This window comes from Podarcis cretensis (genome assembly GCF_951804945.1).
Source record: "Podarcis cretensis genome assembly, chromosome: 11".
Classification (NCBI taxonomy): Eukaryota; Metazoa; Chordata; class Lepidosauria; order Squamata; family Lacertidae; genus Podarcis; species Podarcis cretensis.
This window is the reverse complement of record NC_137180.1, coordinates 8,017,906-8,045,748: the sequence shown is the minus strand read 5'-3', so window position 1 is coordinate 8,045,748 and position 27,843 is coordinate 8,017,906.

Here is a 27,843-nt window from a genome sequence, read left to right as displayed (position 1 = left end):
TAACTTAATGAACACAGAGAATAGAAAAGGCTTTTGGTTTCTTTTGTAAGTCTTTTCCCTTTTGACATGTCAAAAACCAAGGAGGGGGGGAGTCCCCCGAGTTTATAAATGTTAGAAAAGGTACCTTACCACAGCAAATGAAAATAAAGTTCAGTTTTACTAGCCCCATTTGGGGGGGGGGGGGTGGACACTGTGGTTGAGAGAGCAGGAATACATAAGCCCTGCAGCTCAGTGTTGTTAGACAGAGTGTAATTGTCGTTGTGGGTTTGTTTGTTTTTTTGAGAAAGTATTGTACATGGGCGTAGGCAAGGGGGGCAAGGAAGGGTAGCTGCCCCCTCTAAATCAATAAAAAAACAATAAAAATACATAGCTGAGGTTCTGCCCCACCAACAAAGGCCTGCTGCCGCCCCCCCACAAAAATCCTGGCTACACCCATGGTAGTGTACAATACCCCTGCATGTTAACTTGGCTGTGAGTCCTGGAGGCCTTTTTTCACCTGGCCTGGAAAGGTGTCTTGAGGAAAGAGTTGCAAAATAACAGAGTTAATAAGCTTATATATATAAGACTGACACCCTTCTTTGGAAATTAAACCTATGTCCAGACTTTAACATCCAAAAACTTGAAGAAACCTGTAAAGTAAAGGTAAAGGGATCCCTGACCATTAGGTCCAGTTGTGACCGGCTCTGGGGTTGCGGCACTCATCTCGCTTTATTGGCCGAGGGAGCCGGCGTACAGCTTCCGGGTCATGTGCCCAGCATGACTAAGCCGCTTCTGGCGAACCAGAGCAGCGCACGGAAATACCGATTACATTCCCGCCGGAGTGGTACCTATTTATCTACTTGCACTTTGACGTGCTTTTGAACTGCTAGGTTGGCAGGAGCTGGGACCAAGCAATGGGAGCTCACCCCGTCACGGGGATTCGATCCACCAACCTTCTGATCGGCAAGTCCTAGGCTCTGTGGTTTAACCCACAGCACCACCAGGGTCCCGGTTGCAGAAACCTGTAGTTCTAGATTAATATTTACAGTCACGTGCTTCTCCAAGCATGGGCTTACAGCCACTTCTTCTAACTTCCCAAACAACTGTATTTTCCTTTCTTTCCAGAGCTCAGCCTTCTGCACCTCAGTTCGGCCATGCTTTGCAACTCCTATGAGAGATTTCCACTTGTGCCTTTTCCTGCAGCTTTGCTCTTTCTTTCAAGCAGAGAAGAAGCATTCCGACACTCTATTCAACTCAGCAGTGTTCACAGTGGATTCTAAAACAGTCATCTTGCTTCACATAAAACAGGGTCTCTCCTTCGCTAGATGCCTCCTATCTGTCCAAAGTTAGCCAATCACACAAGAACTCTCTAGAATTCAGTTACTAACCAATCAAATTTAAACACATAGTTTAAATGCATATAAGTAAATGCATATAAGCATTTACAATTTCAGTGAATTGAATTATTTAACAAGGTGGGCCCTGACTGACTCCAGCTACAAAAGCTGAGGCTGCTGAACAGATTTTTGTGCTGGGGTATTGTTTTGGGTTGTGGGTGGGTGGCTGTTGCTGTTATTACCATTAAGTTTTGTATATTATGATTTATGTGGCATTTGTTTGATTTGGTTGTGTACATTTTCAATGTTTTATTTAATGTTGATGATTACTTTGAATTATGTATTTTTAATGTTGTAAACCACTTTGAGCATGGTTCTAGAAGTGTGCATGCACATGAAAGCTTATACCAAGAACAAACTTAGTTGGTCTCTATGGTGCTACTGGACAATTTTTTTATATATTTTGACTTTGAGCATGGTTTAAACTTTATTAAGGTAGTATTCAAATAAAATGATGCATACATCTATGTATGTATGTAATCCAGAACTGTTATCCAGAGAAATGTTTTGGGGGAGGCTACTGTGAAGTGTAGGGATGCGGGTGGCACTGTGGATAAAAGCCTCAGCGCCTAGGGCTTGCTGATTGAAAGGTCGGCGGTTCGAATCCCCGCGGCGGGGTGCGCTCCCGCTGCTCGGTCCCAGCGCCTGCCAACCTAGCAGTTCGAAAGCACCCCCGGGTGCAAGTAGATAAATAGAGAGCACTTACTGGTGGGAAGGTAAACGGCGTTTCCGTGTGCTGCGCTGGCTCGCCAGATGCAGCTTTGTCACGTTGGCCACGTGACCCGGAAGTGTCTCCGGACAGCGCTGGCCCCCGGCCTCTTGAGTGAGATGGGTGCACAACCCCAGAGTCTGTCAAGACTGGCCCGTACGGGCAGGGGTACCTTTACCTTTACCTACTGTGAAGTTTATTGTAGCAGCAACATGATGGAAATACAGGGATTCTTATGGGTGGATTGCTGCTGATGGTATAAGCACTTAAAAGTGTATACCCATGTAAAAGGTTTTAATTCTTTTTGTAGGGGAAGAAAAGAGCAACCGCTTGACCTATGCTAATAACACTGCTATAAATAATCACAACAAATGCTCTTGGAATGCACTGCTTGCTTTTTACCAATCTCATCTTGAACTTATCCAAGCATAGGCATTTGAACCTTGGTTGCTATAAATCTTAAATCTCATCTGACCCCACCACACCCCAGTCTAAACTACCATGCCTGGACTTGCACTGAATGTCGTATTGCCAGCCAGTTAATCAAAAAGCTCCAGCAACAAAATTGGTTTATAACTCATGGTTGAGGGCTGGCCCTGCGGGAGAGCAAGGCTCTTAAGTCTTTATCAGCTTTATGGCAGGCAGAAATTCATCAGGTTACATCTTTGCCTGCATAGAAATGCAATGATGGGGAACGCATCACTTATTGACATTCTGTCTGTCAGACAACTTATTACTTGTGTGTCACCCCTGTTTTGAGGTGAGTTAATGGACATGGGTGGTGCTATGGTCTAAGCCACAGAGCCCAGGACTTGCCGATCAGAAGGTTGGTGGTTTGAATCCCCGTGACGGGGTGAGCTCCCGTTGCTCGGTCCCTGCTCCTGCCAACCTAGCAGTTTGAAAGCACGGCAAAAGTGCAAGTAGATAAATAGGTACCGCTCCGGTGGGAAGGTAAACGGCAGAGCCAGTGTGGTGTAGTGGTTAAGAGCAGTAGTCTCGTAATCTCATGAACCAGGTTTGCGTCTCCGCTCTTCCACATGCAGCTGCTGGGTGACTTTGGGCTAGTCACACTTCTTTGAAGTCTCTCAGCCTCACTCACCTCACAGAGTGTTTGTTGTGGGGGAGGAAGGGAAAGGAGAACGACTGCTCTCCACATTAAACGGGGGGCGGGGGCCCTTTGCGTGGTCGTGTGCAGTCCCTGGAGCCTGTGTGGCTCCATTGGCTTCGCCTTCCCCCAGGTGGGATACCTGGAGGTCTCCGCCTACCTCAGTCAGTTGTCCAAGGTGACCAGACCAGGTAGGGGAGGGACTACCTGCCTGCACAATAGAAGGAGGATCAGTTGGCTCCAGAGCTCCAAAAAGGAGACTGTTAGCCACTTTGAGACTCTTTAGGGTAGTGATAAAGCGGGATATCAAATCCAAACTCCTCTTCTTCTTCCGTGCACTGCTCTGGTTCTCCAGAAGCAGCTTAATCATGCTGGCCACATGACCCGGAAGCTGTCTGCGGACAAATGCCGGCTCCCTCAGCCAATAAAGCGAGATGAGCATCACAACCCTAGAGTCACCCATGACTGGACTTAACGGTCAGGGGTCCCTTTACCTTTTAATAGCCTCTTATAGAAAAAGTGTTTCCCAACCCAGCCTTATGCTTAGCAACAAAATTAAGAGATGCTAAGGAGGATAAGAGATCACCTGATCTTTTCAGACTTCTCCACTGTGGTCAGATGTACTGTGTTTCTATTCAGATTGTTCTAATAATTTATATATAATATATATTTATATTATAATACATAATTTATATAATATATAATTTATATATAATATATATTATAATATATAATATATATAATTTATATTATATATATATATATATATATATATATATATATATATATATATTATAAATTATAATAATTTATAGGGACGCGGGTGGCGCTGTGGGTAAAACCTCAGTGCCTAGGACTTGCTGATCGTATGGTCGGCGGTTCGAATCCCCACGGCGGGGTGAGCTCCCGTCTTTCGGTCCCAGCTCCTGCCCACCTAGCAGTTCGAAAGCACCCCTAAGTGCAAGTAGATAAATAGGTACCGCTTTTTTAAAAAAAAAGCGGGAAGGTAAACAGCGTTTCCGTGTGCTGCGCTGATGCTGGCTCACCAGAGCAGCTTCGTCACGCTGGCCATGTGACCCGGAAGTGTCTGCAGACAGCGCTGGCTCCCGGCCTCTTAAGTGAGATGAACGCACAACCCTAGAGTCGGACACGACTGGCCCGTACGGGCTTTACCTTTACCTTTAATAATTTATAAATGCCCATCTAGGCACATAAATCAGAACATGTGCAATTTTTTTGCAAATTTGTGCCACATTTTGTGGGTGGGACCAATGGCCTAATCTACATATGGTGTGCTGGGTGGGCACAAAAAAATCTTTCATTACACTTGAAACAGAGTCAAATTTCAAGCCATTCCATAACAAATTCTGATGGCTACCATATTTGTCTTTGAGATAATATATAAAACCATGAGCTGAATGATTCCACTTCACTTTCCCCTGTAGCACCCTGCTTGTGGTTAACGCTTAGCTGGAATGAAATATTCAACGCAGCAATAGAGAAATTAAAATAGTAATTTATTTGTCAAACAAATAAATATGAGGCACAGTGGTATATGGTTACCAAGCTCTGGCCTGGCCTCTTGCCATTCTGGCCAGCACTTATATTTCCTTAATCCAGCCCCCTTGCTCCTCCTGTGGCTGCCTCTGTCCAATCAGCCTGGTTAAAATTCCTATTGGCTATTTGCTAGAACCAATCACAAAAGATACACCCATTTCCTCTCGCCCTTTTATGGGAATCAAAAAGCTATATATTCTTCTATCTATAAATGACAAATAAGTAGTAATATATCTTACATGTGTCTCAACAAGGAATCTTAATTACCAGCTCACCTCTTGCCCTCCTTGCCCTACTGCCTTCCAAAACAGATGATTAATCTTGAATTTTTATCTTAAACATATGTCAAGGATTTTGAATTCACATCAACATTGAGAGATCTCCTTCATTTGAAGGTTTCTAAACAAAAGGCCTGACAACCATATATCAGGAGTGCTCGATGGCGTCTCCTGTCTGGCAGGAGGCCGGGCTGGTGGCTGACTTAATTTCAGGATAGTTACAACTCTTACAACTATATGAAATAAGAATCTAGCATTTCTTAAATCCTTTGCATAATTATATTTAAGCTAATATATTTAATACATAAATAACCTTTTAAAAGGAAAAGAAATCTTAAAAGGATCTTAGTTTAAGAAAGAAACAGCTTTAGAAAAGACTTCCCAAAAATGCTCTGTTTCTGCCAGCCAGACCAGTTGCTTTTTCACTGCTCTTGACCTTTTTAACCTTAGGAAGAAGATATGGCTCATTTTACTATTTATCCACTCTTAATTTGTAGGGTCAGTGTAACCTTGGCTCTCACCCTTTTTACGACTTTGAGAATTGTTTTCTGCTATAAATCAGGGGGCCCCCTTGTCTAGGAGAAAAACATTTTGCCAAGGTTCTTCTAGGCAGCTGGTCTTTTGCCTGGCATAAAACATTTGAAGATCTTTAAGCTCATTTTTAAAATACAAGCCCTGATTAAACATATAAGCTTTAATAAAAATGCAGGCTTATGATTAGATGCCTCACCCCTAGGACAGACAAGTTACCCATCCTCCTACCTTGGTCAGATTCCAAAGGAAACAATTATATACTTCACTTAATTTATTCCTTCCACTGAAGTGAAGCCTAATATTCTTCACTTCCTGCTTTAAGCAGTACTGGAGTTTTGTGTCACATTTTGTCTCAGAGTTAAGAGCTTTCAAATTATGTAATTTCCAAATGAAGAAAGTCTAGGTTTTTAGTCTTTGTATATGTTTCATTTGTATTTACTCTTTCCATTGAGGTGATCTAACTTTGGGCAAAATCAATCCAGAGATAAGGGCTTTTAAGGTCTGTTGATTTAACATGTGCTTAAATCTTTCCCCTATTCGGAGAACAGAGTGCAGTCATACCTCAGGTTAAAGACACTTCAGGTTGAGAGTTTCCAGTTTGCATTCCGCAGCGACCCAGAAGTAACGGAACGGGTTACTTCTGGGTTTTGCTGCTCGCACATGCACAGATGCTCAAAATGATGTCACGCACATACGCAGAAGCAGTGAATCACAACCTGCGCACACGCAGACTCGGGTTGCGTTCTGCTCAGGATGCGAACAGGGCTCCGGAACGGATCCCGTTCGCATCCAGAGGTACCACTGTATCCATAATTTCACTTGTTATCTAGGTAACTTAGGGACCAGTCCTAACCCTCCAATGTTGATGGTGGGGTTAGGAAAGCTGAATCCCCTCGCAGGGAGTCGACGTTGCAGGCAGATCATGAGCCGTGCACGCGGGGGTTAGGTAGCACCGCGTCACAGGGAGTTCCTGGCCAGGTCTTTTCATATCGGCCAGTCCGATCGGCCGAAGGGGGCATGGCTTAGCCCATTTAAACAAGCCGCAGCCAGGCTCGCTCCCTCTTTTACCTGGCTCATGTGGCTGTTAGGCATTGGAGTGTTCGGTTGGAGGGGAGGGGAGGTGGGAGCCATCACCTATCCCTCCTACTTCAAGGGCATTCCGTTAAAGGAATCCGGGGTGTGTGTCTTCTGTCTGAAGCCCAGACAGGGGCCAGAGCCATAGCACGACCCCTATCGGTGACCCGGGGGGAATTCCTAGTTGATATGCATCAACAAGGCTCCCCCATCAGTGGTTAACCCTTACTAGACTCCCGGCAGGTGGGCAGGAGTCAGATATATTCATTGGTTCCAATGCCTAAGCCAATACCACTCACATTCTGTAATCAATAAAGTTGTGGCCTTTTCCAGCCCACTGTGGTCTAAGCCACAGAGCCTAGGGCTTGCTGATCAGAAGGTCGGCGGTTCGAATCCCCGTGATGGGGTGAGCTCCCGTTGCTCGGTCCCTGCTCCTGCCAACCTAGCAGTTCGAAAGCACATCAAAGTGCAAGTAGATAAATAGGTACCACTCTGGTGGGAAGGTAAACGGCGTTTCCATGTGCTGCTCTGGTTCGCTAAAGGTAAAGGTAAAGGTACCCCTGCCCGTACGGGCCAGTCTTGACAGACTCTGGGGTTGTGCGCCCATCTCACTTAAGAGGCCAGGGGCCAGCGCTGTCCGGAGACACTTCCGGGTCACGTGGCCAGCGTGACATCGCTGCTCTGGCCAGAGCCAGAGCCAGAGCCGCACACGGAAACGCCGTTTACCTTCCCGCTGGTAAGCGGTCCCTATTTATCTACTTGCACCCGGAGGTGCTTTCAAACTGCTAGGTTGGCAGGCGCTGGGACCGAGCAGCGGGAGCGCACCCCGCCGCAGGGATTCGAACCGCCGACCTTTCGATCGGCAAGCCCTAGGCGCTGAGGCTTTAACCCACAGCGCCACCTGCGTCCCCCTATCTTAAGGAGAAGCTAAGGTCAAATACAGTGAGTCAGTTCAAGAGTGGCTGTGGTCCAACAGCTGGGACATGAGACAAAGGAGTTGAACAGGAGTTCAGGGTGGTGGTGTTGCAGATACAGGTAAACAAATCAGGTCATCATGTGTCCAGAAAGGTAAAAACAACTTGAAATGCAGTCTATGTGTGTGAGGGAGAATCTTGATGCATTTTAAGTTGCTAATGTGTACATGCCCTACATCTGCAAAGGATTATACTGCAGTAATTATTCTGTCCCCAGTGTTCCTTATTAATGAATTACGTAATATTAACCCAGTTTGGTACTCAGGAATGATGTGGAAATGCCACAGAGAAAGTACAAATAAAAAACCAGAAAACTCAAAGTCTAAATGCTTTCTCTTTTCCCCTCCAGGCTATTATCTCTCACATATCTTGGAGTTGTTGACAGAGTCATGCTATGGTTGCTTCTGCTAAAACCTTCTTAATAGCTGATTAGCTGGCTTTTCCTCCTGAGAACACAGATGTTGTTTTTCCCTTTTAGCCAAGGATTTGTTAAGATACTGCAGGCCCACTGTCACCACTTGAAAGCGGAAAAAGAGAGGAAAAAGAGAGAACCATCAAGCAGTCAAGATAAACGCCAAATGGATATACCCCAAAAAACAGCCAAAGACTTTGGGCAGGTAAATTGTTTCAATTGTTTTCCTGACCCTCCATTGCTTTGTTGTTGTTTTTAAAACCTAATTATGTCACACAGTGTTTCAAATCTGATGTTCCTTTTCAATAGGGATGATAGGTCCAAGTTAAGAGTTTGTTCTGACAGACTTTGCCCATGAGAAACATTGGATTGCAAATTTTATTACAGCAGTTTAAAAATACAGCATAATACACAGTTTAAAACAAATTGCAATCACAAAAACAGGGTGGGTCCAAAAAATATACATATCGGGTGTTTAAGGCCAGGGTAAAGAGGTGTGTATTCAGCATTTGCGTGAGAAGACCCCCCCAAACCACCCCCAAAATAAATACACAATAGACATAGAATTTTAGTTTAAGGTTTTTGGCAATAATTCGGCCACAACTTTATTGAATTACACAGGAGTCAGCAAAATTTTTCAGCAGGGGGCCAGTCCACTGTCCCTCAGACCTTGTGGGGGGCCGGACTATATTTTGAAAGGAAAAAAAAGAACAAATTCCTATGCCCCACAAATAACCCAGAGATGCATTTTAAATAAAAGTACACATTCTACTTATGTAAAAACACCAGGCAGGCCCCACAAATAACCCAGAGATGCATTTTAAATAAAAGGACACATTCTACTCATGTAAAAATATGCTGATTCCCGCTCCATCCGCGGGCTGGATTTAGAAGGCGATTGGGTCGGATCCGGCCCCCGGGCCTTAGTTTGCCTTCCCATAAATTACAGCTTGTGAATGGTTGCCTAGGGCAGTGTTTCCCAACCTTGGGTCTCCAGCTGCTGTTGGACTACAATTCCCATCATCCCTGACCATTGGTCTTGCTAGCAAGGGATGATGGGAGTTGTAGTCCAAAAACAGCTGGAGACCCAAGGTTGGGAAACACTGGCCTAGGGATTGGTTCCCGACTACCTGACCCTGCACCATGGCAGGACACGACTGACAACTGGATGCCACCAGAGGTGTCAATAAGGGAAAACATATTGGGGGAGCATGGAGTAGAAAGCAGGCTCCAGTTCACCCCATATGTTCCCAGGGTCTTGGGGTGTGAGGAGACGAACACTGTTTTTCATGTCATAAAGCCACTGCTTGATTTTTTGGAACCAAACTTGTTTTTTAATAATAATAATAATAATAATAATAATAATAATAATAATAATATGTACCTTTGAATCCCTTCATCTAAATTAATTACCAAGAATTAAACTTGTGTATAGCCCAATAGTAACATGTCTACTTTGAAGTAAGTTCCACTCTTACATACACTTAAGATTCCAGGCATAATACTTTTTTTTTTATTCTCCACACCACCACATGAAACTCACAACTGATTCCTTCAGTTTCCATGGGGAAATGGGGAGAAAAGGGAATCAAATGGACCTGGATTGAATTAGTTCACCACGTGCTAAGTTGTGGCTTGGAGGAGTGTGTCACTATTATGAGCTGTTTGCTTTGTCTTGGGAAATGAGGAAATTACGTAAAGAAAAGGTGGGCTGTATTAACACATGCCAATGACACTTGAAAAAGAATAGTTTCACGTGATCGGTCCACAGTAAATTAATCAATCCTGGTGGGTTATTAATTTTCCTTCCTAAAATGCACCTGCAATGGTGGCATTTCAATGACGAGTTGATTTTTTAAAATATGAGTTTTGCAAAGTAGGAGAGAACAGTTACTCTTTTATGCATCTAGTAAGTGTTTGCCATGTTTTAAGCACTAAAAGAAATCCAGAACTTTAACAAAGGAAACCTTTTCATATGCTTTGAAACACAATATGTATATAATGGAGTCGAGTCATGGTTTTATAGTCACAACATGATCATGTACCAGAAGCATGGCAGAGGCTAAAGGAGGAGTTTGAGAGGCTGCAGGAACTTGCACAACATGTTGGCAGGAGGAGAGCAAAACTACGGGGACTGTAGCCCCCCCCCCCATTAAAAAGCTGAGACATTTTTTTGTAAATGAGCCCACAGGATGAATATGAAATCTCTGATCTGGAGACCAGTCGTCAGGAAATTGCCAAATACTAACAACTCGTATTATGCTCATAAGCCAGCTGGCGAGATATCTGAGAACCAAACGAAAAAGCAAAAAAACACATTTGTTCCCTTTTGGGTATGAAAAAAGGCAGCCATTAAGCGAGACCAAGATATTTGGTTTCTGCTTTTCTAAATCCACCTTAAAAATCACTTAGAGCCAATAAGGGCTAACCACAGGAGAGCACAACCAGCCACATATCATTTATACTGAACTGCTTCTAAGGGGGCGATAAAGTGTATTTCGCAATCCATCACCGGCTGGGTTTTGAGTTGGCATGACAGTCCCCTAAAATGAATCAGTGCAGTGCTCCCAGTCCTAGATCAGTCACAGCAGGAGCGAGCCGTGCGTCTCTCTTCAGACAAGTTCGCCTTGCTGTCTAGACTGTGTCAAGTCGCTGTGTGTGAATCTGGAGGCTGTTCATCTTGGTGATGCTTTCTCTTAAACTTGCCTTCTCAGCCAGCCCAGAAGAAACACAGTGAAGAGTAGCTCTACACCTTCAAGTTTGCCAAGCTCCAACATAAGATCCACCATCAGCTTGACAGATGAAAATGACAGTTTTGAAAAACACATAAAACAGCATGGTGTGTATTGTGGAGTTTTATTCATGAAGTATCTACTATCTTTCACTGTGAAGAATGTGTTTGGCATGTGTGTATAGGTTGTTGTTGTTGTTGTTATCATTATTATCATTATTTATTGTTTATATGCTGCCCATCTGACTGGGTTACCCCAGCCACTTTGGGAAGCTTCCAAAAAATTAAAACATAATACGATATCCTCAGATGTCTTCTAAAATAGTTATTTTATCTACAAATAAGAATGAGTGCATCTCCTTCAGCCTAAAATCACATGTGCCCTTTTTATACAGACTGTGAGCGTTATGGAGGTGTTTTCTCAAAATGTGTGTTGACCTCTTAATCCATGTTGCCATCCAACGGTTTTGCTACCTGGGTGCAAAAGCTAAGCTGGAAATTTGGCCACCTCATTTGGCCTTGTGATTTCACAACTTGAGCATGAGACACATACATTCCAGAAAAGACAAACTTCTCTCATACATGCATCTCCCAATCACGATCATATGTTGTGCTGTTTGTTTCAGACATCTTCCAGCCACATTCCATCCTAGATTTTTAAAATGTCAGAATACGCTTCGGGGCATCTGAGCGTTCCATACAACTTGTAGGCTTAACAATAGTTTTCCCATTCATTGTCCAAACTTGTAGCAAGTGTATTTCACCAGGACCTCCTTTGCTTGAATGTCCTCCTCAAAATCACTGAAGCCATATTAGCTGATTGCACTAGAACTAGTGCCCACCTTAATGGAAATTATTATTAGGACGGCTGTTACGAGTAGTCGACATTTCTTACAGAATGTAGGGACTGGCCTCCTCCTGCAAAATATAGTGCAAACAAATGATGCCATATTTTGAGTCATGAAAATAAAGTTAACAGCAATTTAAGTAGGTCAGCAAGAGCTATTAAATAAGTTATTTTGGAGGCCTTGGCTTATTTATTTATTTTTGTTAAACACACTGAATTAAGAGTACAGACATTGCATCAAATGCTCCATCGCAATATAGGCTCCTGTAAGTTGTCGGTGGAAAAGGCAAATAGATTTGTTAGCCTGCCATATGACTCCATGAGGTCATCTATTCCTTCACAGCTCTAACTTGCTGAGCCATAGACCACCCACACAGCTGGCCTGGCTCTCTTTGGCAGTCAGAAAGAAACCTTATGATACTAGTGTTGGGAGGGGGGACACAGAGTGAGCTATATTAAATATTTGCATGGTATTTTCTGGTGAGAATTTTCTCCCCCACTTTGTAGCTCCATAGAAGTGCTGTTCAAGTATTGTTCAAAAATCTGTAGGAAAGATGAAATCTTGGTTAAGGTTACCAGACATCCCCGTTTCCGGGGGACAGTCCCCGGTTTTACAAATCAGTCCCCTGACAAAATCCATCTATTTAGTAGGCAGTTGAAAAGTGTCCCTGGATTCATTGAAAAGAAATCTGGTAACCTTAATCTTGGTGTCATAGGTTTTTACTGAGACTATATTACAGGAATTAAAGAACCTTTTAATGAGGGTAAAAGAGGAGAGCACAAAATATGTTCTGAAGCTCAACATCAAAAAAGCTAAGATCATGGCCACTGGGCCAATCACCTCCTGGCAAATAGAAGGGGAAGAAATGGAGGCAGTGAGAGATTTTACTTTCTTGGGCTCCATGATCACTGCAGATGGTGTCAGCAGCCACAAAATTAAAAGATGCCTGCTTCTTGGGAGAAAAGCAATGACAAACCTAGACAGCATCTTAAAAAGCAGAGACATTACCTTGCCAACAAAGGTCCGTATAGTTAAAGCTATGGTTTTCCCAGTAGTGATGTATGGAAGTGAGAGCTGGACCATAAAGAAGGCTGATTGCCAAAGAATTGATGCTTTTGAATTATGGTGCTGGAGGAGACTCTTGAGAGCCCCATGGACTGCAAGAAGATCAAACCTATCCATCCTGAAGGAAATCAGCCCTGAGTGCTCACTGGAAGGACAGATCCTGAAGCTGAGGCTCCAATACTTTGGCCACCTCATGAGAAGAGAAGACTCCCTGGAAAAGACCCTGATGTTGGGAAAGATGGAGGGCGCAAGGAGAAGGGGACGACAGAGGACGAGATGGTTGGACAGTGTTCTCGAAGCTACCAGCATGAGTTTGACCAAACTGCGGGAGGCAGTGGAAGACAGAAGTGCCTGGCGTGCTCTGGTCCATGGGGTCATGAAGAGTCGGACACGACTAAACGACTAAACAACAACAACAAATATTTATATTTATATAAGAGAGGTGCAATCTGCATTTTTGAAATCAGTACAAGATTGATTTTTTAGGGAAAGGTGTGGTTTATATGGCCTGGGACCCAAATACCTGAAAGAATGCCATACCCTATGCCAACCTTTCTGGTCTTTAAAGCTGATGAGCTGTTTCTAATAGTCCCTGCAAGGGTTTAAGTCAGAGCAGGGCTTTTTCAGTGACAGCTCCAAACCACCGACTGACCCCTTTACTGAGGTAGGCCTTCACTCTGAAGAACATAAGAAGACTCTACTGGAGCAGGCCAAAGGCCTGTCAGTTCCAGCATCCTGTGTTCACTGTGGCCAATCAGATGTTTATGGGAAACCCCCAAGCAAAACCTGGTGATGCTTGTAGAAGAGTGACAAAGAGGTACTGCAAGCTGAGCACTCAGCCATCCTTGGAAATTTGTACTTATCTAAATTTTGCAACGCAGTTCACCAACCAAGCAATGTTTACAAAAATGCACACATTAGGGGAAAGTGTGCATTAATGAACGTATTAGTGAAAATAACATACAAAATTGCATTATATTAGGATTTTATTCCTTGCAACAATGTGTACGTTGGACAGAAACTGCATACAGAAATTTGTAAGATAGAAGAAATTAACACTCAAACGCTGAAGAATTTTCATGACAGTTTAGAAAAAGATCACAAATTGTTGCAGGAATGTGGAGAACTGACTTTAAGACTGGAGAAATGGGGAACTTGAGAGAACCAAAACTGACATCCCTAGCACCTCTGCAGACTGGAGGCACTAAATGGTGCTGTTTCGCCAGTTGGCTTCCTTCCACCTTGATAGTGGTGGTTGTGTTTCTGTCCACCCATCAGTGGTATAGCCCCCTTCTCCACAGTGAAACCAGATGATCACAGGGGTTGTATTTTTGGTGAATCACTCTGCAGTGGATATGAAGAAAACTTAATTTCCTGCCTAGTACAGCTGGGGGGGGGGGTGAGAAGAGGGGTGAGAAGACAGGAGAAACTGTTGTCTGCAACTTTTTTTCTGTTGTTGTTCATATTAACATCTGTCATAAGGATTGTTAGAATGAGCTTATTCCCCCCCAAAACAGCTGGTGAGTCACAGGTGCTAGTAAAGGAAACCACAGCTTCACAGAAACATACTGGGGAGTTTCTTTGTTATGTTAACACCGTATTTGGAGAGCACTTAATTTGCTTCGATGCAGAATGTTCTTTATGCATAAGGTGCTGTGTAAACATTGCTCCAGAGGCGACTTGCACTAACTTTAATTTTATTTGCAAAGAGGGCTGCTTTAAAACAGATGAAATCTAATTACTTAACTGTTTTCTCAATATGATGTTAGCCCATGTGCATGCACTGTAAAAAAACCCAAAACCTAACAGGCCACACCTCAGAAAGACTGGGGCTTAGAATGAGGTTGTATCAACAGCCCACTGCCTCAAAGCTTGACATTGTGCTGGCTTTACAGCAAAATCACAGCTGGGCATTGAGGACAGAGTCAATTCTTTAAGTCAGTTCTGGCCTTAACTAATTGAAGTTGTAAATAATTCTACTGACTAGGGCAACCACCTCCCCCCACCCCACCTTAAAAGGCTGCTGTATCTTTGACATCCATGCGCTAAGCAGAAATTCAGGTGGCGAAATCTTTCCCATTACTCCATCTGCTTGCTGGGAAATGTGTCATCCTGGAGTTTGATTCTGCATCTTGTCATGTAACTGTCAAAAAGCAGACACAGGAGCTCTGCCAGAAAAAAAGCTGGCAATCCTGCTTCATAAAACATTGTTCCAGAGCTCTAGAAACCACAAATTTATTTGTCCATCTTTCACATTTGCTCTCTGGAGGGCCAAATATGGAAGGCGCAGCATCTGTCAATGGCTTGCTTTAGCACTAGCTTCGAAATGCTTGAGAGAAAAATAAGGAAAGATTGAACACAGTGTCATGGGACTGGTATCTCTTCTATTAAAAGATGTGCAAAACAGATGCTTTCATTTGCTCTGGTGAGGGTGTAAATAAATATACTCGTGGTTGTTGTTGTTGTTTTACAGTAATACACAAAAAAAGGCACAAACGAATTAGTATTTCATCTCTTGGTATGGAGATGTCTCCAGTAAGGATTTAAGGAGTAGGCAACTTGGTGCCCTCCAGATGGTGCTGAACTACAACTCCCATGGCTGCTGGAGTCCAACAACATCTGGGGGCATCTGGTGAGTGAGCGTTTACTGTGGAGATGAGGGGAGGGGAGGAATCAAGAACAACATTGCCTCAGAAAGCCCAACATGTCTGTTACGTCCTGCTAAGTAAAGGCAAAATCCATCTTGCAGTTGCAAGGCAAATCATTTAACTATGCTTCTTGCATTTATCACTTAATGGGATTATAGTCTTGTGTTACAGTTGCGTATAAGCATAAGGTTAGTAGGGAAGGGCAGAGGATGCATGGTTCAGCCTCCAGCATCTCAAGGTAGGACTTGGAGAGACCTCTGTCGAAACACTGGAAAGCCTCTGCGCTATATGGATCAATGGTCTGGCTTAATATAAGACAGCTTGTTATGTTTCTATCTCGGAGACTGGCTTAAATTTAATGACAATCCACTGGCAGGTGAACACTGTAGACTGGGGTGTTGGTGGTACCTTTTAAAACGAGACTTTTTTGTGCAGTTTATATCTTACCCTTCATCACAAATGATCTCAAAGCAGGTAGCAACTACATAAATTATAGTAAAGATCAACAAAACACAACAGTGGAACTTCAGTACGTTGCAGTAAACAGCCTGAAACACCTAGTGCAAGATAAATAAAAGTCTTCAGCTGGTGCCAAACGATGGATATTATTGGCACAGGCCAAACCTCAGGTTGTCGAGTGTGCCAATGTCAAGAAGGCTCATGGCCAGATCACTGTTCCTCTGGTCTCATTCAGCAATAGTATAAGGAAGAGGGTCTCCTCAGCTGAACTTTATAGATTAGGTGAGGTGCATATGAGGAGAGGTGCTCTTCCAAGTATAGAGGTACCTCGGTTTATGAACTTAATCCGTTCCGGAAGTCCATTCTTAAACCAAAGCTGTTCTTCAACTGAGGCACGCTTTCCCGAATGAGGCCTCCCACCGCTGGTGCCCTTCCACCATTCAGCTTCCATTCGTAGACTGAGGTAAAGTTCGCTAACCAGAACACTAATTCTGGTTTTGTGGAGTACGTATAGTGAATAGTTTGTAAACAGGGCTGTTCTTAAACCGAGGTACCACTGTAAACTGGTCCCAAGCTGTGCAGGGTTTTATAGGCCAAACCTAACACCTTGAAATGCATTGGTTGAGAGACATGCATGGTCTATAACATAGTAATGTGCAACAAAGTTCATCAGCAGTTTGACCAGCTGCACTCTGAATTGTCTTCAGGCGTGGTCCTATGTATAGCAAGTTACAATATTGTAAATGGGAGGTTTTTAGAGCATGGAATGGCCACAACTGAACAGCCAGTTGGGACTTGCTGGAGCATGTACTTATGGCATCCTGTCACGTATTGTGGGTACACCATGAATACACAGCATAGCATCTAGACTGTAATACATACTGTGAACTGTAAATGATCCTCAATTCTTGTGACATGTGGTGTGCAGCCAGGTATATTCCATAAGCAATTTGACTGGCGTACAAGTGTGGCAGCTTTTTTCCAGTCCCTCCATGCCTTTTTTTAATCAGAAAAATCTGAGCCCCATCTACACGCTGGCAATGGGCTGGACAAATGTACTAGAGAAGCGATCCTCAAAGGCTAAATTAGAAGCTGCAACAGAACTACAAAGCTATGTCTGCCCAATATTTCTCCAAATCAGCAGACTGGGCCAGCGATCCTGTTCAGTTTCATGCACACTAGAACTCTGACAACGCCTCTTGCTTGCCTAGATGGAGAGTAGAGAAGGCTGTGTGGGCAGAATCGAGCCCCACTAGACAAAGGTAGGCTTCACAATCATTGCTCTTCCCCCTCTGCCTTTCTGGCCCTCCATGCCACTGGCATGTGACCCTTGGAAAGTTACACAGAAGGAAATGTGGCTGGAAAATTTCCCTCACAGATACTGTATTTTTCACCCTATAGAGTGCACCGGCCCATAGGGCCCACTTATTTTGGGGGGGGGGGAGGGAATAAAGAAAAAAAAATTATTTCCCCCCCGAGCTTGCCAGGCTGGAGGTGGGAGAAGCCCGAGCTTCCCCCAACCCCAGCCCCCAGAACGGCTCCGGGAACGATGGCGAGGTTGTGCTCAACCTCACCATCGCTCCTGGAGCTTGCTGCTATCCGAAGCCCGGGGAATGCGGCGCTATAGCCTGCTGCGCACCCCAGGCTTAGGGCAGCTATCCGCAAGCCTGAGGCGCCTGGCCGGATAGCTGCCCTAAGCCTGGGGTGCACAGTGCCATGCTCCCTGGGCTTCAGGCAGCTATCCGCAAGCCTTCGGAGCCCGCGGGAGTTCCCACCAGGCTCCGCACGTTTTTGGATAGCTTCCTGAAGCCTGGAGAGCGAGAGGGGTCGGTGTGCACCGACCCTTGTTCTCCAGGCTTCAGCAAAAGCCTGCATTCGCCCCATAGGACGCACACACATTTCCCCTTCATTTTTGGAGGGGGAAAAGTGCGTCCTATAGGGCGAAAAATACGGTAAGTACACAGAGGGATACTGGGCATTGGTATTTGCCAGCAGCCCAGTAGGCTGCTGAGTTCTTGTCAGAAAGGATTAACTACAGTGGTACCTCAGGTTAAGTACTTAATTGGTTCTGGAAGTCCGTTCTTAACCTGAAGCGTTCTTAACCTGAAGCCATTGAAAGTAATGGAAAGTGGATTGATCCGTTCCAAACGATGAAAAACACTCCCTAAAACAGCAATTTAACATGAATTTTACTGTCTAATGAGACCATTGAACCATAAAATGAAGGCAATAATCAATGTACTGTACTATAAAATAAATAAGACAGTATTTTAGATGGAAAAAATTAACATTTTTTTTTCTTACATGCACTGATGATAGTCAGCTTGGATTGGGGGGGGGGGCTTTTATCCATTTCTGAAGTCGCACAATCAACCAGTAGCTGAACTGGGTTCCACACAGTCACAAAAACAAGTCACAAAAATGAAGTCACAAGCCACAGTCACAAAAGTGAAGTCACAAGTCAGTCCCATAAAATGAAGAACAAGTCACAGTCAAAAAGGAACCAGACGATGAAAAGTGACCCCTAAAACAGCAATTTTACACGAATTTTACTATCTAACGAGGCCATTGAGCCATAAAATGAAATCAATAAAACAGTACAAAACGAAAATGTGGTGTTTTTTTCTTACCTGCGCTGATGATAGTCATTGTTTGGATGGGGGCTCAGGGTCCTCATCCACAATCATAATCAGCTTAGTTCCAGGCATCGGTGAGGCCTCCGGGAGCTTGGACAAATTACTTCCAGGTTACGATTGTTTGTAACCCGAAAAAAAGTAAGTTGAAGCATTCGTAACCCGAGGTACCACTGTACAGGGGGGAAATACCACCATGTGAATGGGGGGTGGGTGGGAATTCTTGAGATGGTATGAACTTGGGATGGGTGGGTGTGCTATGTGTCCTACAGGACTTACAGTGGTGCCCCGCAAGACGAACGCCTCGGAAGACGAAAAACTCGCTAGACGAAGGAGTTTTTCGTTTTCTTAGCCGCTTCGCAAGACGCATCTCCCTATGGGCTTGCTTCGCAAAATGAAGCTCGCCCCGCAATCTCCGGGGACAGAGGGGAAGGCGCGCGCCTTCTCCTCTGTCCCCAGACCTGGTAAAAGCAAGGGGCGGCGGGGAGAAGATTGCTTCCCCTCTGTCCCCGGACGGTCTCCATAGGAACGCATTGATTGATTTTCAATGCATTCCTATGGGAAACCGTGCTTCGCAAGACGAAAAACTCGCAAGAAGAAAAAACTTGCGGAACGAATTAATTTCGTCTTGCGAGGCACCACTGTATACCGTGACAAGTAATGTCAGTTTTGCTGAGCATAAAGCACCTCCATAAAGCAAACATGGATGTTCTCCAACTGTTTTAAAATGACAAGCATCAAAAGGATAAGTATACTTTAATATACAGGACGGCAACCCAAATCTTAAACTTGTTAAAGTTGTTCGCCTCTGTTCAAGCAAGATAAAAGTGGAAGGATATCTCCAAGCTCTCACTTTGCAGCCTGTACCTTTTGTTTCCAAATTACCCAGTAACCTAAATAAAAAATGGGGGGGGGGATGGAAGAGATATTAATACAGCCATCTGGAATGCATAATATAGAGAGATCTGCAATGCATTACATGGTCTGGAAAGTGGGCTGGTTGAATTCCAGGCAACTGAGATAGACTTCAAAGTCTGGCTGCACATCAGTGAAACTGTTGATCAGCTCAGATATTTAAAATGGGTGTCGATGAATGAATTTATTGCATTTTTTTTTACCCGTTGCATTCATATGGGAAAACACAACCACAGATAGGTTTCTCTATTGATTTCATGCTGGCTGGTTTTGTTTTGTTTTCAACTCTGTATTTTTTAACACTTGTGTCATCTCGTACCAAAATGTATTTTCCCAAGCACTGTTATGTAGTTGCATGTTCTGTCAAGGGCAATAAAGATTTACAAAAACCAAATGGCAAAATTAAGATGCATGTCTTGAAAATGCTTACTTGATGAGGAGGTTTTTTGTTTTTGCTTTTCTCTGGGGCAGCGTTTCATGTATTCTAAGGGAATGTGGATAATAAAAAGTGCCAAACTAGACATAACAGATCTCTCACTGTTTTTAACTTCTGGGCTGAGGGAGGTCATCAAGACCACAGCATAGAGGAAAGACTGGAGCTTTACTTTCATGAGGACTATGGTCCTGATGGAATTCATTCTACAATTATTAATAATAATATTCCAGTGGAACAGCCAATCACACATATTTTTTGTCATGTGTAGTTGTGCCCTTTGAGCAGGAGTAGATAACTTTTTCCAGCCTAAAGCAGAATTCTTTCCTAGGCAACTTTCTCAGGCTTTTCAGTTGTTCGGTTATTTGATGCAAGTTTTCATCTGTTTTTAGTCAATTGCTATTTTAACTTTTTGGAAGTCTTAAGTAATTGTTGATCATTTTTCTTAGTGACAATTTTATTGTTTCCTCTTTTTTGTAAACTGCTTTGACCTTCTTTAACCATCAAGCAGTGTACAGTGGTACCTCGGGTTAAGAACTTAATTTGTTCTGGAGGTCCGTTCTTAACCTGAAACTGTTCTTAACCTGAAGCACCACTTTAGCCAATGGGGCCTCCTGCTGCTGTTGCGCCGCCAGAGCACAATTTCTGTTCTCATCCTGAAGCAAAGTTCTTAACCTGAAGCACTATTTCTGGGTTAGCGGAGTCTGTAACCTGAAGTGTCTGTAACCTGAAGTGTATGTAACCCGAGGTACCACTGTATAAATTTTACAAAATAAATAATCTGCAACATGTTTGAAAAGAAAATTCACTAAACACACTAAATTCGCCCACTAAGTAATGACCACAAGGGACTGCTTAGCCAGTGCAGTGTCTCAGTAATAAATCTAACCAAAACATTTTTTGAAGAAGTGGCGACCACATAATGGAAGAAGAAGTTGCACATATCTGGAAATATTCCCCTTTGCTGGTTGTTTTCTTTTTTTGTTTTTTTCCCCAAACTGACCGGGATTCTCTGCCTTTACCAGCTGCCTGAGGCAGGCAGGTTTTCAACAGGTGCAGCATTCCAGGAATGGAGGTGTCAAATGATGGGGAGACCTGAATATCTCAAATTTCTGCTGTCATGCAAATATCAAAGGCTGAAGGTCAATCCCTTAAGTTTTCTATGAAAGCTATAATAATAATAAAATTAGGTGTGATAAATAGTAAGATTAAGGCTGAAACTAAAAAGTCTGTTCTATAACTTACAATGAAATGATGCCTGAATCACAAGAGATTGCTCTTTACTGATTGCCAAAGGACACCTCTCTTTGGACTTGTGTTTTGTGAGCAGGTTACAATTCAGACTGCATGAAAAATACCCGCGAGCGCTGTTCACAAACACTTGTGCTGGAGCTTGCAACAAGAAGTCAGTGCAATATCTGTTCTCTTGGGCAACCCTTGTGTAAAAAAAATAATTGGGGTTTAATTTCAGGAATTTTCTGTAACACTCGAGCACAGCTCAAGGACTAAATTTTCTCATGGGCCGCCTCTGGGTGGGGGCAGGGGTTGCATGTCAGCAGTGGATGGGGCCAGAAGCAAAATGGGCAGCACAATGGATGTGATCCTCACCGTTGGATAATAGGCCAACTTCCAAGTCAGAAGTTTCTGTTGTTGTTTAGTCATTTAGTCGTGTCCGCCTCTTCGTGACCCCCTGGACCAGAGCATGCCAGGCACTTCTGTCTTCCACTGCCTCCTGCAGTTTGGTCAAACTCATGCTGCTAGCTTCGAGAACACTATCCAACCATCTCGTCCTCTGTCGTCCCCTTCTCCTTGTGCCCTCAATCTTTCCCAACATCAGGGTCTTTTCCAGGGAGTCTTCTCTTCTCATGAGGTGGCCAAAGTATTGGAGCCTCAGCTTCAGGATCTGTCCTTCCAGTGAGCACTCAGGGCTGATTTCCTTCAGAATGGAGAGGTTTGATCTTCTTGCAGTCCATGGGACTCTCAAGAGTCTCCTCCAGCACCAGAATTCAAAAGCATCAATTCTTCGGCGATCAGCCTTCTTTATGGTCCAGCTCTCACTTCCATACATCACTACTGAGGAAACATGCATTTCTCTGCTCCCCATCCATGCAAGAATGAGGCATTATCACAGCTGAAGGAGGAGGACTTGAGGAGGACCTGGAGCAGAGCTGGGGTGGGATGTAGCCTGAGGAGAAGCGGGGCCTGGAGAGGGTATCCCATGGGCCAGACAGCGGCCCAACCATTCCCCACCCCAGCTCTAGAGTGAGGTACAGCAGAACCTCTACTTATGTCCTGCTCTACTTAGGCCCGTTCCAAGTCACGACCGCGGCAAATCTGGAAGTAAACACTGGGTTTGCCACAATTCACACACACGCAGAAGCGGCTGCCGCCGTCTGCACATGCGCAGAAGTGGGCTGCTGCCAAATGTGCCTGCGCACAATGGTGCTTCTACCAGCGACCCATTTCGCCATAAGGACGGGCCTCCGGAATGGACTGTGGTCATGAGTAGAGGTTCCACTGTATACCTAAAACTTTCCTCCTGTGAATGGAAGATGTGTTCCACATGTTGAAGGGCAGATCAATATATTTGACCATATGGATTTCCCATTTATACTTGTATTTTTTTTCAAGTTACAGTGGTACCTCAGGTTACATACGCTTCAGGTTACATGCGCTTCAGGTTACAGACTCCGCTAACCCAGAAATATTACCTCGGGTTAAGAACTTTGCTTCAGGATAAGAACAGAAATTGTGCTCCAGTGGCGCGGCGGCAGCAGGAGGCCCCATTAGCTAAAGTGGTGCTTCAGGTTAAGAACAGTTTCAGGTTAAGAACGGACCTCCGGAACGAATTAAGTACTTAACCTGAGGTGCCACTGTATTCAACTGTTCTGTTTTACAGAATGTTTTATTCACAGAATAGTTACAGAATGCTTTATTATACAGAATGCTTTGTTCATTTCCCTTTCACCAATTTAGGCCAAAACACGAGTTCATGATATGCCTAGAATGAACTGTCATTAGAAAGCAGAAGTTTATGTTCAGTCTGTTCTGTGTTGGAAAGCGATTCCCAGCCCCAATTCAGCATGAGATCACACATGCAACATTTAATGGCAAAATGGGTGTGCCTCTCATGTTCCTAATTATCTAATGACACAAGTCTTTTGGGAGCCACCCTTCATCTTGTACATGACTGAGTATCCCATCAGGGTGCCAATTTTTTCTTTCTTTCATTCAGAGTAACTGGTGATGAGAAGTCATAGATATTTTGCCACACAAACACTGATTTAATGTACAGTCCCCTAAGGGATTGATTTGGAAAGGAAGCTTAAAAAAGGAGTCCTCTGATCTAGTGCACAAGACATATGGAAGTTTTTTGGCATTTCGCGTTTTTTAATTTTAAAAAGTCTTTATAATGTGCATATTTTACACATAAAAGAACCCTAAAGTAGTTAATTATAGGTGTGTGAGAAAGAAGGAGAAGCAGCCAATATATAGATAAGGTACATTTGGTATGTTGTCAAATTAAGCATCCTTTTTCTTTGCTGCATTCCAGAGTTATTAACCAATTTATGAAGCAAGTCAGAACATCTTTGAAATTATTACTGTTCACTCCCCTAACCCCCCCATTTCCCAGAAACCTTAGAGCTGGTTCTGATATCACCTCATCTCTTGGGGAAAATGGATAATGCAAATCCATATCTAGAGCTTTGCTTAATCTTGACATATTGCTGAGTTCCTGAATTTAAAGCGTTTTCTCCATTCCCTCCTGACATCCCCAAGATTGAGCCAAGATCAGTTGCTGTCTTCACTATGTATGATACCCCAGGATGCCCACATTTTGGGCACAACAAGCTGTGATGGCCTATGACAGTGGACAACGTGTTATTTTGCAGCTATTTACCACTTACCTCTGAGGGCACTGAGTCTGTATAAGCAATGAGTCCTTCTGGATAAATGCACTCAGTCCCCAAGTCCAGTTATTTAAAATGAATTGACTTTTTTCTTTTTTCTTTTCCTTTATTAGCTTTAAGGGGGATGAAGTTTAAACACAGACATGATCCATTCTCTTGTCTGAATTGGTACTGAAGTTTGGTAATTGATTTTAATTGTGTCAGGATTAGACAATATTACAACTGTGTATTGTAATATTTGAATTGTATCATATTTTGTTGTAAACTCATGTTCTGAACTGTCCAGGGATAAATAATAATAATAATAATAATAATAATAATAATAATAATAATAATAATAATTTATTTGTATCCCGCCCATCTGGCTGGGTTTCCCCAGCCACTCTGGGTGGCATCCAACAAAGATTAAAAATACATCAAAATGTTACACATTAAAAACTTCCCTGAACAGGGCTGCCTTCAGATGTCTTCTAAATGTCAGGTAGTTGTTTATCTCTTTGACATCTGATGGGAGGGTGTTCCACAGGGAGGGCGCCACCACCGAGAAGGCCCTCTGCCTGGTTCCCTGTATCTTTGCTTCTTGCAGTGAGGGAACCGCCAGAAGGCCCTCAATGTCCAGACAGAACGATGGAGGTGGAGACGCTCCTTCAGGTATACTGGGCCTTTGAGGCCGTTTAGGGCTTTAAAGGTCAACACCAACACTTTGAATTGTGCTCGGAAATGTACTGGGAGCCAATGTAGGTCTTTCAAGACCGGTGTTATGTGGTCTCGGCGGCCGCTCCCAGTCACCAGTCTAGCTGCCGCATTCCGGATTAGCTGTAGTTTCTGGGACACCTTCAAAGGTAGCCCCATGTAGAACACATTGCAGTAGTCCAAGCGGGAGATAACTAGAGCATGGACCACTCTGGCGAGACAGTTCACGGGCAGGTAGAGTCTCAGCCTGTGTACCAGATGGAGCTGGTAGACAGATGGAGCTGTCTCCATGGACAGCTGTGAGTCCAAAATGACCTGGTCCTTCAGGGGTGCAGTTACCCCATTCAGAACCAGGGAGTCCTCCACACCTATCCTCTCTCTATCCCCCAAGAACAGTACTTCTGTCTTGTCAGGATTCAACCTCAATCCATTAGCAGCATATAAAAAACCCTTAAATAAACTAATAATCTGTTCCCCAAGGAGTTCAGGATGTGGCCTGCGTGGTTCTTCTTCCCCATTTTATCCTCACTGTAACCCTGTGAGGTAGGTGAGACTGAGAGAGATTGACTGGCATACAACATGCTGGTTCACTAAGCACGTGCAAACCAGCCCTGAACTAGTGAAGGGTGCAAACAGACTGAAGTGATTATTGCCTTACAAAACCTATTTTTAAATACAGAGAGAGATGAAAATATGATAATTAAGAAACTGGGAAGGGGGAATAGAAATCTCTGAGAGAGGCCAGGAAATGCTCATTAGAAGGCTTGGGAAGGCTTTTGTTGTTTTTGTTCTATCTCCTCTCAGTGACATAATTTTGGATAACTCCATAGCCCTGAGCAAATTTCCTCTGTTCATATAATCTCTCCCATGTTCTCACACGTCACTAATTCATTTTGCCCTAACTAGGCATATTTGTTTATTTTCTTTTCCACCATTGCATCCGTTTTAAGATTCCTACACCGCCAGTCACGAGCAAAATGACACAGCGTACATAATCCGTACGAAAACACTTTTTATTGTCTTTCCCATCAGCTCATGGCTGATGATCGAGATGACATCCAAAAAGTTGGACAAATCTCGGTTTAGCAAAAGTTCAGCTTTGCTGGCACTGTTTTAAAAATAATAATCATGTATTGATTTTTAAAAGCAGAATGATTCTTCACATATGCCTTTGTTTAACATATTTTTTGTAAACATGTTTTGTTTTTTTTAGATGCAGCTGCAACTATTTTAAAATGCATGCATGTGCATTTGCTAAAAGAAACGAGTCTACCAATATTAGAGAGCTAGCCTTGGGGCTAGAGCAACAGCCCCAGGAGAGATTATAATCTGGAGCTGAAAAGTGAGAGCCTACCCTAAAAACCACCAGGTCCTAGTGAAAAAGCATTCACATCTTGACCTTAGTTTTGCACTCGCTAATTCTACGTTGAGCCAGATAAAGACAGTTGAAAAAGAGACCGGTGGTTTGTGGTTGCTTAACATAGTGCCCTATGTGAAATGCTGTCAAGTTTTAAGTTTTAAGTGTTTTTTTCTTAATTTTTTTTTACTGGTACAGTGGTACCTCGGGTTACATACGCTTCAGGTTACATACGCTTCAGGTTACAGGCTCCGCTAACCCAGAAATAGTGCCTCAGGTTAAGAACTTTGCTTCAGGATGAGAACAGAAATCGTGCAGCAGCAGCGCGGCAGCAGTGGGAGGCCCCATTAGCTAAAGTGGTACCTCAGGTTAAGAACAGTTTCAGGTTAAGAACGGACCTCTGGAACGAATTAAGTTCTTAACCCGAGGTACCACTGTACTCCCATTTTGACTCAAGAAAACCACCATTTTATAGTTCAAATCGGGGGAAATAAATACAGTAAATGGACAAAATTACAAAGAACAAGCTTTATCTCGTATTACACAGCTTCCACTTGGGCATGACGCTGTGTGCACTAACATCTTCCCGACTTTCATTGGTAAAACGCCACACATCCACCTTCCACACTGCTTCACACATTAAATGCTCACTTACGTCTGAGACTCAGGGAACACCGTGACAGGAAATAGGCCAACATCGGGGGTAGCAACGGAACTGACGATTCACTGTGCTAGAGAAGAAACTAAAATTTTAAGTTTCTTCTCCTGTTAGATTCACAAAATGTTTAGGGATATGCGTACCCCTGTGTACCCCCAGAAAAAAGCACTGATTTTAACTATGGAAAGGCAAATTAAATGAATAATAATAATAATAATAATAATAATAATAATAATAATAATTTATTATTTATACCCTGCCCATCTGGCTAGGTTTCCCCAGCCACTCTGGGCAGCTTCCAACAAAATATTAAAATACAATAGTCCTTCAGATATTAAAAGCTTCCTTAAACATAAATACATGCATGTATGCGGCAGACTTAGCCTGTGGGTGCTAGGAAAGGACATAGCTCAGTGACAAAGCATCTGCTCTGCACAGTGGCGTAGCACAGAGGGCCCAGGAGGGCCGTGACTCCGGGCACAGAATCTTGGGAGGGGGCACAAACCAGGTGCCCCCCGGTGCTTTTCACCCTCTGTGCCCTGCAGGATGAATCCACCACATTTCGAAGTAAGTGAAGTAATGCACATTCACATATAAAGAGGGGTTGGAGACCCCTGTAGGTTAAGACTTTGGGAATCCAGCCTATTTGTTTAAAAACAAATTATTTATATTCATTTATTTACAGTCATACCTTGGGTTACAGACACTTCAAGCTGTGTGTTTTCTGGTTGCACACCATGCCAAACCCGGAAGTACCAGAACGAGTTACTTACGGGTTTCGACGCGCGTGCATGCGCAGAACACCAAATCGCGATCCGCACGTGCGCAGACACGGTGCTGCAGGTTACGAACGCTGTGGGTTGCGAATCTGCCTCCCACACGGATCACGTTCACAACCTGAGCGTCCACTGTAAAAACAAAGCATACATTTGTGTACAGTGGTACCTCGGGTTAAGAACTTAATTCGTTCTGGAGGTCCGTTCTTAACCTGAAACTGTTCTTAACCTGAAGCACCACTTTAGCTAATGGGACCTCCCGCTGCTGCTACGTGATTTCTGTTCTCAAACTGAAGCAAAGTTCTTAAGCCGAGGTACTATTTCTGGGTTAGCGGAGTCTGTAACCTGAAGCGTATGTAACCTGAAGCATCTGTAACCTGAAGCATCTGTAACCCAAGGTACCACTGTATTTTAATATTTGGAAAATGAACAGCCACTCCCAAGTGCAACATATGATTTATAGATATATATATATATAAATAAAAATAAGTTTTTTAAAAAATTCCTCACAGTGCCTCTAGGCGTTCTTTGGGCTGTGGCTTCTTAAATTAATTGTACGTGCCAACGATTGATCGCCAATTTTGAATCACAAAACCTTTCTTAACATACTAATGCTGCCCTCCAGCTGACTGCATTATGGAAATACATGTCAAAGATTATAAAGCTTTTCCAAACCCACTTTATTGCTTTCACCTGC